At 46.7% G+C, this 12,506-nt stretch overlaps 1 protein-coding gene across 1 annotated transcript in view; it reads right to left on the reverse strand.

Annotated features, from left to right (window-relative positions):
• Positions 1–3,913, reverse strand: part of LOXL2 (lysyl oxidase-like 2) — a 119,006-nt gene extending 115,093 nt beyond the window's left edge. The window contains exon 1 of the mRNA XM_010848211.1: positions 3,497–3,913. The gene's annotated coding sequence lies outside the window, so the exon portion shown is untranslated. The remainder of the gene's footprint in view (positions 1–3,496) is intronic.
• Positions 3,914–12,506: the final 8,593 nt, after the last annotated feature.

The raw sequence follows: 12,506 nt of genomic DNA on the forward strand, positions 1-12,506 counted from the left end.
TTTGAAAGGAATAATATACACTTTGAACATAAATCATAGAAATCAACAGAACATAGATTAACTTTAAAAAGACATTTGGGTGGAAATTTGTGGAAAAATTGAACATGGACTGGGTATTAGATGATACCAAAGAATTATTCTTACTTATCTTGGTTATTTAATATTTTTAGAGGTCACACTGAAATACATAGGGATGAAAGGATTTTATGTCTGAGATTTGCTTTAAAATACTTCCACTATGGACTTCCCTCGTGGTCCAGTGGCTAAGACTCCATGCTCCCAAAGTAGGGGGCCTGGGTTCGGTCCCTGGTCAGGGAATTAGATCCTACATGCCTCAATTATGCGTTCCGGAGTGCCTGTTAAGTTGCTTCAGTCATGTCTATTTGTGACCCCATGGACTGTAGCCCGCCAGGCTCCTCTGTCCATGGGATTCTCCAGGCAAGAATACTGGAGTGGATTGCTATGACCTCCACAAGGGAACTGACCCATGTGTTTTACATCGCCTGCACTGGCAGGCAGGTTCTTTACCACTAGGGCCACTTGAGAAACCCCAATTAAGAGCTTCTACGTTGCAACTAAGACCTGGCGCAGCCAAATAAATAAAAATAAATGCTTAAAAAATACTTCTGTGAAATAGAAATTGGAAAGGGATAGACAAGTAAGTATGGCAAAATGTGGATAACTGTCGAAGCTGAGTGAGAAGTATATGGGGGCCTTTTCCCTATTATTGTCTATATTTGGAATTTTTCAGAATAAAAACATGATTTTTAAATAAACAGTGTAGAATGTTCTAGGATACTAGACAGCTTCACTAATGGTCACCTCCCAAAGCACAGAAAATCTGTCTCATGTACAAGGCCCTTGTACACTGGTCACACAGCTGTCAGAGAGCAAACCTTAGGAAAAGGCCAGAAGAGGCCAGGTGAAGAGGCCAGCAGTAAAGAGGACATATGAAAACATCTCTGCAGAATTTCCCATCTGCCATGCACCAAAATGTCAGCTGACTGTAATGTCAAGGGGATGCTTCCTCTTCAGACCTAAGTTTCCTATTCAGCTCTGCCACTTAACGACTAAACGGCCTTGGACCAAATCACTTTTTTAATACAAAAATCAGAGACAGAAAAATGCTGGTGCGCATGTGCACACGTGCACCATGGGATTCACCAGGCAAGAGTACTGGAGTGGGCTGCCATGCCCTCCTCCAGGGGATCTTCCCAGCCGAGGGATCAAACTCACTTCTCCTGCCACTCCTGCACTGCAGGAAAATTCTTTACCGCTGAGCCACTGGGGAAGCCCAATTACCTATGGATTTGATGGCTAGTCCAGAGATGGATTCTAGGCACCAGAAAAGGGAACAGAACAAAAGACAGAGGGAAAGGAACAACTTAGCTAAGGAAGAGTCCAGGGAGTCCATAGTTCCTCTGGAAACTGACCAGGAAAGTGAGCATTTCGTCTCCGTCCTAAGCCCCAGCCCTGACCATTAAGTACATAATGCACCATAAATAACTAAGTTATTCCACCAAGGGTGACAAATGGTCTTTTAGGGTCCGGGACAGACTGGCTAGCCGGGAGGTATGTGAGGCGCCTGGAGTGGGGGTTTTGGATTCAAGTCTCCACACCCACTAATCCAGTGTGTAGCCTTGAGCTTCAGCACTTTTCTCTTGCACAGAAAAGAATCCACTGGACCGATATGAAGATCTCCGCAGTTCCAAGATTTCAGTGGACCAAATTAACCTGGGGCGTGTTTCTGACTCTCATTCATTTTTTTATTTTTTAAAATATAAATTTATTTATTCTACTTGGAGGCTAATTACTTTATAATATTGTATTGGTTTTGCCATACATCAACATGAATCCGCCACGGGTATACACGTGTTCCCCATCCTGAATCCCCCTCCCACCTCCTTCCCTCTGGGTCACCCCAGTGCATCAGCCCCAAGCATCCTGTATTATGCATCAAACCTGGCGATTCAATGCATTCGAATTCATATATGATTCGTTTTATATATGATATTATACCTGTTTCAATGCCATTCTCCCAAATCATTCCACCCTCTCCCTCTCCCACAGAGTCCAAAAGACTGTTCTATACATCTGTGTCTCTTTTGCTGTCTCGCATACAGGGTTATCGTTACCCTCTTTATAAATTCCATATATATGTATTGGTGTTTTTCTTTCTGGCTTACTTCACTCTGTATAATAGGCTCCAGTTTCATCCACCTCATTAGAACTGATTCAAATGTATTCTTTTTAATGGCTGAGAATACTCCATTGTGTATATGTATCACAGCTTTCTTATCCATTCATCTGCTGATGGACATCTAGGTTGCTTCTATGTCCTGGCTATTATAAACAGTGCTGCAATGAACATTGGGGTACACGTGTCTCTTTCAGTTCTGGTCTGACTCTCATTCTTATCTCTCTTCTCATCGGGACTTGAGGCTTCCTAGCCTGGAGAAGTTCAGTCCCCTCTCTGTTGGTGTTCCGCCGCCTCTCCTCACCCCACTCCAGCTGTGTTTCGGTGGTCTTTCCTGGGGCGGGTGAGAGATAGCTAGGAGGAAGGAATTCCTCCGTTTTTCCCAATCATTTCTATCCCAGCGCTGATTTACAGCGACTGCTCTTGGAGGCAGCTACTCCTGAGCGCTCCAGATGAGGGGTTGGAGGGTCGGGGCGGGAGAGGGCGGGGGCGGAGGTGGGGGAGTAGAGGGAAGGAAGGTGTTCAAAGCGCCTGCGTAAAAGTTGCGGGCATAAAACCAGAATTAGCCCCAAGGCGATCCTGTGTGTACCATCCATGGATTCGTCTGTGCTGGCGATTTTCTGCTCCAGAGCCTCCATGTGATAACGGCGGGAGGGGTTTCCCGGTACCCAGACACGCCAGGAATGGCTACCTGGGGCGCGGAGAGGACCTCTCTGCCCAAAGGACTCAGCGCGCACTCCAGCGCTCAGGCTAGCCTTTCTGGCAGGCTGAAGAGAAAACCAATTCCAGCTCTCAGGCTGCGCCCTAGCCCCCGACCTTCGCACACCCCCATCCCAACCCAGTGTGCTCCACATACCCAAAGCCACAGCTCAGGAGACGCCCCAGTGCGCCCCCAGTCCCCCACGCGCTCCACATCCTCAAAAGCCAGAATTCCAGGCACCAGCGCAGCCCTCAGTGTCCGTGGCCCTACGCTGCGCCCTCCTAGGCACCTAGCCCGCACCGGGTCTCGACCGGCTCTGTCCTGCCTGGTTGCAGGCGCCCCTGGCGAGCTACCGACCTAGCGGCCAGCTAGGGCTAACCGGGTTCAGGCGGGGTGGGACTGGGTGGGTCCCGTTAGCCTGCAAGTCTTCACATCTCCGAGCAACAAGCTTTCTCTCTGTGTGCCCCCCTCGTAGGTCCCGGGAGCCCTACGCACTGCTGTGAGGCGGCCCATGAGGAGCGGATCCTGAAGACCCCACCCAGACCTCCGCTTTCCCGCGAACCGCCCTGGGGAGGAGGAGGCTCAGGCAGCGCGCTTACTTGGCAGAAGTGGTGCGCACTGCTTGGCTGGGCCAGGCTCTCCACTGGTGGCTCCTCTCTGCGCCCGTCGCCGCGGAGCCCCTTTCCCGAGCAGATGGGGGCGAGCCGGTGACTTCTCCGGTGGTTGAAGAAAGCGAACTCCCAAGTTTAGGAAGCCGTGGGCTGGAGTGGCTCCTGAACCCTTTTCCCGGTACTTTTAACCAGCGTCGGACGGCAAATCCCTCCCCGGACCCACCCCCTTCCCTGAAGGCGGCCACCGCAGCAGGCCCGGCCTCCAGCCCCTTTTGTTGTAATTCGAGAGCGACCGCTCCCGGGGCCAGAGGGGCTGTGCGGTGGAGGCTGCGCGCCAACGGGGCAGCCCTTCCTAGACTATTCTCGCCCAGGTTTCCGGAGCCTGAGAAACTAGGGAGCGGGCTTTTCCTCTGGGAGATTCCTCTACACTCCCCTCTCCCGCCCCCGCCCCGCCCCCGCCCCAACGCAGAACTCCTGGAATTTAACCCTTCGGTGTCTTTATCCATCTCCAGTAGAGTCCGCGCCAATTCCCTCCGCGACTGCAGAGAGCCTAGCGCTGCCTGGTACCTAATAGATGCTCAATGAAAACTGGTGATTGAAAGAGTTCAGAAACATTCATCTGCCTCTCCTGGGGTTTTCCTGATGGGCAAAGCAGTTTCTGGAGGTGACTATGCACAGCCCCCTTTCTTCCGGCAGATCGTCTCTCTCCTCTGAGAATCCCTTCTTCTTTTGTAAATTAAAGGCTTTGTATTCAGTTATCTTTAAGGTCCTTCCCTACAGTGCAGGGCCGGGTTTAGCAATGCGATCAGGAGCCTGAACCCGACGCAGCTAAGGATGTCTATGGCGCAGGACATTCCTTGCCTCGCTCGGAGGCTCACACTGAAGACAAAGGGAGGGGGTCCTGTGGGCTGGGGGAGCCCTGAGGAGATTCCCTGGGGCTTCCTATGCAAGAGCCAGGTTTGGCCGGGGCAGGAGATAGTCGATGGAAAACAAGGCACCCAGTCTGTGGGCCTTTGGCAGTGGGCAGAAACCCAAAAAAGGAATTTACATTAAAGATGGGGCTCCTCTTCTTGGTTCTTCCTCTGTTCCCTCTTCCCACTCCTCTGCCTCCCCAGTAAACTCGAAGCTTCATCTGGGATAGGTGGGGACTCCCAATCTCAGCCTCCAGCTCAGACTTGTCTCTTCATCCCTGGGTTTGTAAGCCCGTTGTTCTCTAGGACATTCCATCTGCCACAGCTAACCTGTTGTTTGGTCGCTCAGTCCTGTCCAACTCTTTGCGACCCCATGGACTGCAGCACACCAGGCTTCCCTGTCGTTCACCATCTCCTGGAGTTTGCTCAAACTCGTGTTCATTGAGTCGGTGATGTCATGCAAGCACCTCATCCTCTGTTGCCCTCTTCTCCTCTTGCCCTCAATCTTTCCCACCATCAGAGTCTTTTCCAATGAGTCAGTTCTTTGCATCAGGTGGCCAAAGTATTGGAGCTTCAGCTTTAGTATCAGTCCCATGAACATTCAGGGTTGATTTCCTTTAGGATTGACTGGTTTGATCTCCCTGCTGCCCAAGAGATTCTCAAGAATCTTCTCCAGCACCACAATTCAAAAGCATCAATTCTTTAGCTCTCAGCCTTCTTTATGGTCCAACTACCACATCCGTACATGAAAAACCACACACTGGAAAAACCGTAGCTTTGACTATATGTATGTAGCAAGCCCCAAACTTGGCACCCTGACTCACAGCCCACCCCAAGCCCTGTGAGCTCTTCTCACAGTCCTCCTCCTCACCCTGAACAATGAAGCGATCCTCAGGTCTGGTGAATGGTACAGGAAAGGGCCAGGAGGGAGGTGGGTGTATTTCTAAAAAGGCAGCATGAGGGATCCCTGGGATATTGGAAATGTTCAGAGTCCTGACTGTGGTGGTGAATACCAGAAGCTACACAGGTGATAAAATTGTGTAGAACTTACTATACACAAGCACACACACACACTACATACCACATACACACAGTATGAGTAAGTGAGGAAATCTGAATATCAATGGATTCCATCAACATCTGGTTGTGATATTATTGTATAGTTTTGCAAAATGTCACCATTGGGGAAAACTGAGCAAAGTGAGTGAGGGCTTTCTCTGTATTGCTTCTTACAACTGCATGTGAATCTACAATTATCTCAAGAAAAATTTCAACTGAAACAAAAAAGCCCACAGTAACTCCAGGGCCCCCAGGTTGCAGCCTGAACCCCTTGATACAGCTGAAAGGGGCCTCTCAAGGGCATTTTCAGCCTGCCTATCTCCCAACCATGCTCTCTCCTCCCCACCAAAGGCCTTACTAGCTGTTCTGCATCCCTATTTCATGCCCCAGGGCCTTTGCACATGCCATTTCCTTGCCTATCTGCCCAGCAACACCTTGTTCTTTGAGATCTCACTCAACTATCACAATCCACACCCTACACAGTGCCTGCACACAGCAGATGCTCAATAATTGCCAGCAGGAAGAGAGCTCTCTCTTCTCTCCTCACCTTTTTCTCTGATTTCCCCCTCTTCTAACCCTACTCTTCCTGTTAAAGAATTCACCAATAAGGTATAAAATGAAACACATTTATAAACACTGTTTTGTCTGGTTGTGAAAATAATGAAAACTCCTAGTGGAACATTCAGAAAATATAAGAAAGTATAATGAAAAAAACATTCATCCTGATGTCCTATCACTTGTAGACAAACATTTAACATTTTGGACTATTTCCTTCATGATACCTCTAAAATCAAATTATTAATAGAGTTTTTGTATCTAGATTTTTTTTTAAACTATATTATTTGGGGCACATTTTCCATGTCCTTTTAAACAGCTTTAGACTATTCTAGGCTCTAAAATGACCATGGTCCATAGTGTCATTTCTTAGTCTTAGACATCAAGGTGCTTACAACTGTTACCAATGTAAATCACACCAAGATAATCGTGAGCAGCTATTACGTGGTTCCTGATAATTGTTATGAATGAGACAGCTGACGCTCAGAGAGGCTAGGTGATTTCCTCAGAGTCACAGACAGAGGTGATAAGCGATCAGGTTGGGATCTCTAAAGGGTACCTGATCCCTCTTGCAAGTTCTAAGTGGCTCTACCCTGGAGGCTTCAGGGCATCCTCTTGGGCTTCATTCACCATCCCCCATTCTCAAGAGAAAATGAGTGTCAGCAGCTTGCACAGAGTAGTTCACTGATGCACTTCTGTTGAACTGAACCAAGGACTTGGGAGGCCGCTTCAGGAAAACCGTACACCCTTGTTCTAGGTGAAACAGTATGATGGCCATGTTTCTAGGATGGTCGGCAATACGATGGCTGTATGTCTCTAAGGCCGTATCTGTCACCCTCCTGTCCCAGGCTCTGTGCTGCCCCAGAGGCACACCCACACAATGGATTCTGAGCGCATTTCTGCCATCAGAGGACCTGGGTTCGAAACCTGGCTCAGCTACTTACTGTCCTAGACAGGTGACTCCTTCGCTTCACTTGTCTCGTCTGTAGGAAACAAGCTCATTCAAAAACCTCCCAGAGGAATAATGGGCTGGATCCACGGAGGATGCAGCATGGTCCCTGCCCTGTGAGACGGCTCCACAAGTTGCTCTTTGACATGAGCTCCCCGCCAGGCTGCAAGGCTGCAAAGAGTAGAGGGCACTGAACTGCGCAGACTCACCATGTGAGCTGAGTTGTGGGCCCCACACAGGGCTTCCAACGAGAAGGCAGCGCCCTCCTGCCCCGCCCCACCCCCAGGGGCCACAAGAGTCACATTCCCACAGGGCGAGTTCAAGGGCGTGGACTGCACTCTCTTTTTCCTGGCTCTAGAGTTCTGTTGCCAAAATCACCTTCCTAACGGTCTGGGCATGTCCCATCCTGGCAGCACAGCCTGAGACTCAGTGAATTCCATCCGGTGTGCTGGCCTCTGCGGGGAGGCTGGCAGGACTCACCGTGACACACAGAAATAGTAAAGTGGTGGGGTCAGGCTACCGGGAAAACCAAAGCTGAGTTAGGAGAAGAGAAGGTGAGAGAAGCATGGATGCTCTTTCAACCCAGCTCAGGGGAGAAGGGGCCGTGGTCTGGGAAGACCCTAACCTCCAAGGGAGCACAGGCAGAATTTCAGAGCAATCGGTGTAAAGTGGAAAATCTGCATTCCTCTGGGCTCCACAGCACTTGCATCATTCCTTCACTATGCATCACTTCCTATTTATGTTAACAGTTATCTGTACATTCCATTTATCTCTCTTGTGGGACTCCTATGAGCTCCTTACGCACAGAAACCGTGGGTCCATGTGCTGTTAAACTCTGTGGTCAGCGGCACATGTCTCTGATCAGTATTTGTTGAAGTGAAGCAGATTGAACCGAAACCACTGGAAAGCCTGTAAGGGATGGTTAAAATAGAAATACTTTTAGTGGATGTTATCCGTGATCACTCATACTAGTAAGAATGGAGAAACCAGTAGATTAAATCTATGGATTTGAAACGGCTCCAACTTGCCTGTTAAGTCAAAAGGGAACCAACAACCACTCAGGCAAACATTGGTCCAGCCAGTTGCGAAAGTGATTTGAAGTGTGGGTGAAGGGGCCAGGGTATGGGTCTGGAGGGGATTATGGTTACAGGAGGCGGGTTGGTCAAATATTTCATATATTCCAGTGGTCCTATGTTGGCCAGATATCTATTAGGCCTTGAAACTGGCTTTCTCAGATTCATTATTGCAACCACTTTTATTTTTTAAAATTAAGGTATGGTTGATTTACAATATTTTATAAGTATCATGTGTATAGCATAGTGATTTACAATTTTTAGATTATACTCCACATACAGTTATTATGCTGTGCTTAGTCACTCAGTTGTGTCCGACTCTTTGTGACTCAATGGACTGTAGCCCACATGGTTCCTCTGTCCATGGGGATTCTCCTGGCAAGAATACCAGAGTGGGTTGCTATGCCTTTCTCCAAGGAATCTTCCCAACCCAGTGATTGAACCCAGGTCTCCCACATTGCAGGTGGATTCTTTAGAATGAATATATGTATATGTATATAACATCTTTTTTATCTGTTCACCTGTTGACGGGCACTTAGGTGGCTTTCATATCTTGGCTATTGTAAATAGTGCTGCTATAAACATTAGGGTATATGGGAATCTTTTTTTTTGGCCATGCTTCATGACTTTGGGATCTTTGTTCCTCAGCCAGGGATCAAACCTGTGCCCCTGCAATGGAAGCACAGGAGTCGTAACCCCTGGACCGCCAGGGCATTCCATACATCTATTGGACTGGCCAAAAAGTTCGTTCAGGTTTTTGTACCATCTTACGGGAAAATCCAAATGAACATTTTGGTCAACACAATATCTTCTCAAATTAGTGTTTTTGTTTTCTTTCGATACTCAGGAATGGAATTGCTGGGTCATATGGTAGTTCTATTTTTAGTTTTTGACAGAAACTTCATAGTGTTTTCTGAACACAGTGGCTGAACCAATTTATATTCTCATCAACAGTGTACAGGGGCTCCCTTTTCTCCACATCCTCGCCCCAACATTTGTTACTTGTGTTCTCTTTGATGATAGCCGTTCTGACATTCTCAGTGTGCTTTTGATTTGCATTTTCCTAGTGAATAGGGGTGTTGAGCATCTTTTCATGTGCCTGTTGGCCATCTGTATGCATGTCTTCTTTGGGAGAATATCTCTTCAAATCTTCTGACCATTTTTTAATTGGGTTGTTTCTCTTTTTTTGATGTTGAGTTGTATGAGCTTTATATGCATTTTGGATATCAATTCCTTATCAGTCTTATTATTTGAAAATATTTTCTCCCATTCAATAGGCTGTCTTTCAGTTTTGTCAATGGTTTCCTTTGCTGTGCAAAAGTTTTTAAGCTTAATCGGATCCCATTTGTTTATTTTTTGGCCTTTTCCCTTTGTTTTAGGAGACAGATCCAAAAAAGATTGCACTTATTTATGTCAAAGAGTGTTCCACCTATGTTTTCTTCTACGGGTTTAATGGTTTCCAGTCTTCCATTCAGATCTTTTTAAAAAGAGACATTTATTTTATTTAGTTGGCTGTGCAAGGTCTTAGGTGTAGCATGTGGGATCTAGTTCCCTGACCAGGGATCAAACCGAGGCCCCCTGCATTGACAGCCAGGGGTCTTAGCCACTGGACCACCAGGGAAGTCCTACATTCAGGTCTTTAATCCATTTTGAGTTTACTTTTGTATATGGTGTGAGAAAATGTTCCAATTTCATTCTCTTACATGGAGCTGTCCAATTTTCCCAGCATCATTTATTGAAAAAACTGTATTTTATCAGTTGTATATTCTAGCTTCCTTTCTCATAGGTTCAGATCAGATCAGTCACTCAGTCGTGTCCGACTGACTCTTTGCGACCCCATGAATCGCAGCACGCCAGGCCTCCCTGTCCATCACCAACTCCCGGAGTTCACTCAGACTCACGTCCATCGAGTCAGTGATGCCATCCAACCATCTCATCCTCTGTCGTCCCCTTCTCCTCCTGCCCCCAATCCCTCCCAGCATCAGAGTCTTTTCCAATGAGTCAACTCTTCGCATGAGGTGGCCAAAGTACTGGAGTTTCAGCTTTAGCATCATTTCTTCCAAAGAAATCCCAGGGCTGATCTCCTTTAGAATGGTGACCATAAATGGGTGGATTTATTTCTGGGCTCTCTATTCTGTTCCATTGGTCTATGATATATCACAACTACTTTTAATGAATGTGTACACTACAGGCAAGATGTTAGGGAACAACTTCTGCTTTCTCCTAGGAGGCAGTGCCCCCTAGTGGTCTATGTCTTGCACAGCACTGAGCTCTTGGGCTCTGCTGCTAAGTCTGCTAAGTCACTTCAGTCGTGTCTGACTCTGCGCGACCCCATAGATGGCAGCCCACCAGGCTCCCCTGTCCCTGGGATTCTCCAGGCAAGAACACTGGAGTGGGTTGCCATTTCCTTCTCCTTGGGCTCTGCAGCACCTAATAAACCAAGGGGTTTTAGAGAACATCTGGGCCAATCATCTGATTTCTGACATGGAACTAGAAACCCATAGAGCTGTTGATGGGATCACTGTCCCTTGGCAGGTTAGCAGCAGCTCTGAAAACGGATCCAGATTGAGGTCTTCAAAACCCTGGAGAGTCACAAATCTGCTCAGAAAGCACAATTGTCACAAGTGGTTAGGGTGCCTCTGCCTTTTCCCCAGGCAGAGGATTCCCCAGGCAGAATATTCACATATTCCAGTGGTCCTGTGTTGGCTGAATATCTCTCAGGCCCTTCTATCTGGCTTTCTTAGATCCAGACATCTGCAGTATTCTATCCATATACTGGTTTTATATTTTAAAAATATAATTTCATTCATACAGTCTATTTTCTAGGATGACTATTCATTCTCTGTCCCCCACTATGGGTTAATCACTCCCCACCCTCCTCCTGGAAACCGCTGATCCTCTTACTGTCTCCGTGGTTTTGCCTTCTTCAGTGTGTCATGTTGAAACACAGCAGGACACTACGGCACTTTCCCCCAACCCATGTCCTCTGCCTGCCTTTTGTCTGTGGAAAACTTTAGTCAAAGGATAAGTGTAATCAGAGAAATGAGAAAATGCAGAAACAAAGGAAAACAGTCAAAGGAGACCAAATAATAATAATAATGTAGTCATTAAACATAGTCAAGGACCTTTAGTTCCTTCTCAAGGGCCATAGATAATATTTTGAACCATTGCCTGTGAGCTGTCTTATAGATACTGAAACCCCCACCAGGTGGAAGAAGTTAACTACATGATGACTAGACTGTAGCCATGACATAAGCTGCCACAATTCTAAGAACTGACCTCAAGGAAATGAAAAGAAATTGACCCTGGAACTGAAGATTAACTGAACCTAAAACAATCAAGATGACACTTGTCAGACCACCACATGACCAATTTCAAGATGACTGTCAGAGCTGACTCTGCTGTTTCTGCAGATAGCTCCCTCTCTCAGCCTGTAAAAATTCTTACCCCCCTGCTTGTCGGTGGCGGGCAGTTATCTTTTGAACAGACATCTGCCCTTCCTCCCCAGTTGCCAGCATCTGAAGCAAAGCACATTTCCACCAACCCTGCCTATTCACTGGCTTTTGAGCACCAAACAGCCCAACCCTACACCTTTCAGTAACAATACAGTTGGAATCAGATAGTATGTAACTTCTTAAGATCAGCTTCTTTCATGTAGTAATATGCATTGAATGTTTCTCCATGTCTTTTCATGACTTGACAGCTCATTCCTTTTTATTGCTGAATAATATTCCATTGTCTGGATGTATCACAGTTTATTTATCCATTCACCTATTGAAGGACATCTTGCCTGCTTCCAAGTTTTGACAGTTCTGCATAAAGCTGCCATAAACATGTGTGTGCAGGTTTTTGTGTGGACATAAGTCTTCAACTCATTTGGATAAATATCAAGGAGCACAAGTACTAAATCACATGGTAATAGTAAGTTTAGTTTACATGGCTTATACTTTGGATGGAATATTCTGCTGCCTTCAAAAGAATTCTCACATATGCTACAGCTTAGATTAATCTTAAGGACATTATGTCACAAAAAGACAAATATATATGATTCTACTTTTATGAGATACTTAGGGGGTTAAAATCATAAAGGAATGTAGAATGATGGTTGACAGGGGCTAGGGGGAGGGGAATCAGAAAGTCATTAATAAAGGGTATAGAGTTTCAGTTTTATAAGATGAAGGAGGTGGAGTTATGAGATGGTATAAGGGGGTTATGAAGATGGATGATGGTGATGGTTGGACAACACTGTCAATGTATTTAGTATCACTGGACTGTACATCCAGAAGATCCCCTGGAGGAGGGCATGGGAACTCACTCCAGTATTGTTGGCTGGAGAATTCCATGGACGGAGGATTCTGGAGGGCTACAGGCCATGGGGTCGCAAAGAGTCAGACACAACCGAAGCAACTTAGCACACACACACGTGCAAGTCACAGTTTAAGACAGTACAT

Source organism: Bison bison, unplaced genomic scaffold, assembly GCF_000754665.1.
Source record: "Bison bison bison isolate TAMUID 2011002044 unplaced genomic scaffold, Bison_UMD1.0 scf7180017864261, whole genome shotgun sequence".
NCBI classification, from domain to species: Eukaryota; Metazoa; Chordata; class Mammalia; order Artiodactyla; family Bovidae; genus Bison; species Bison bison.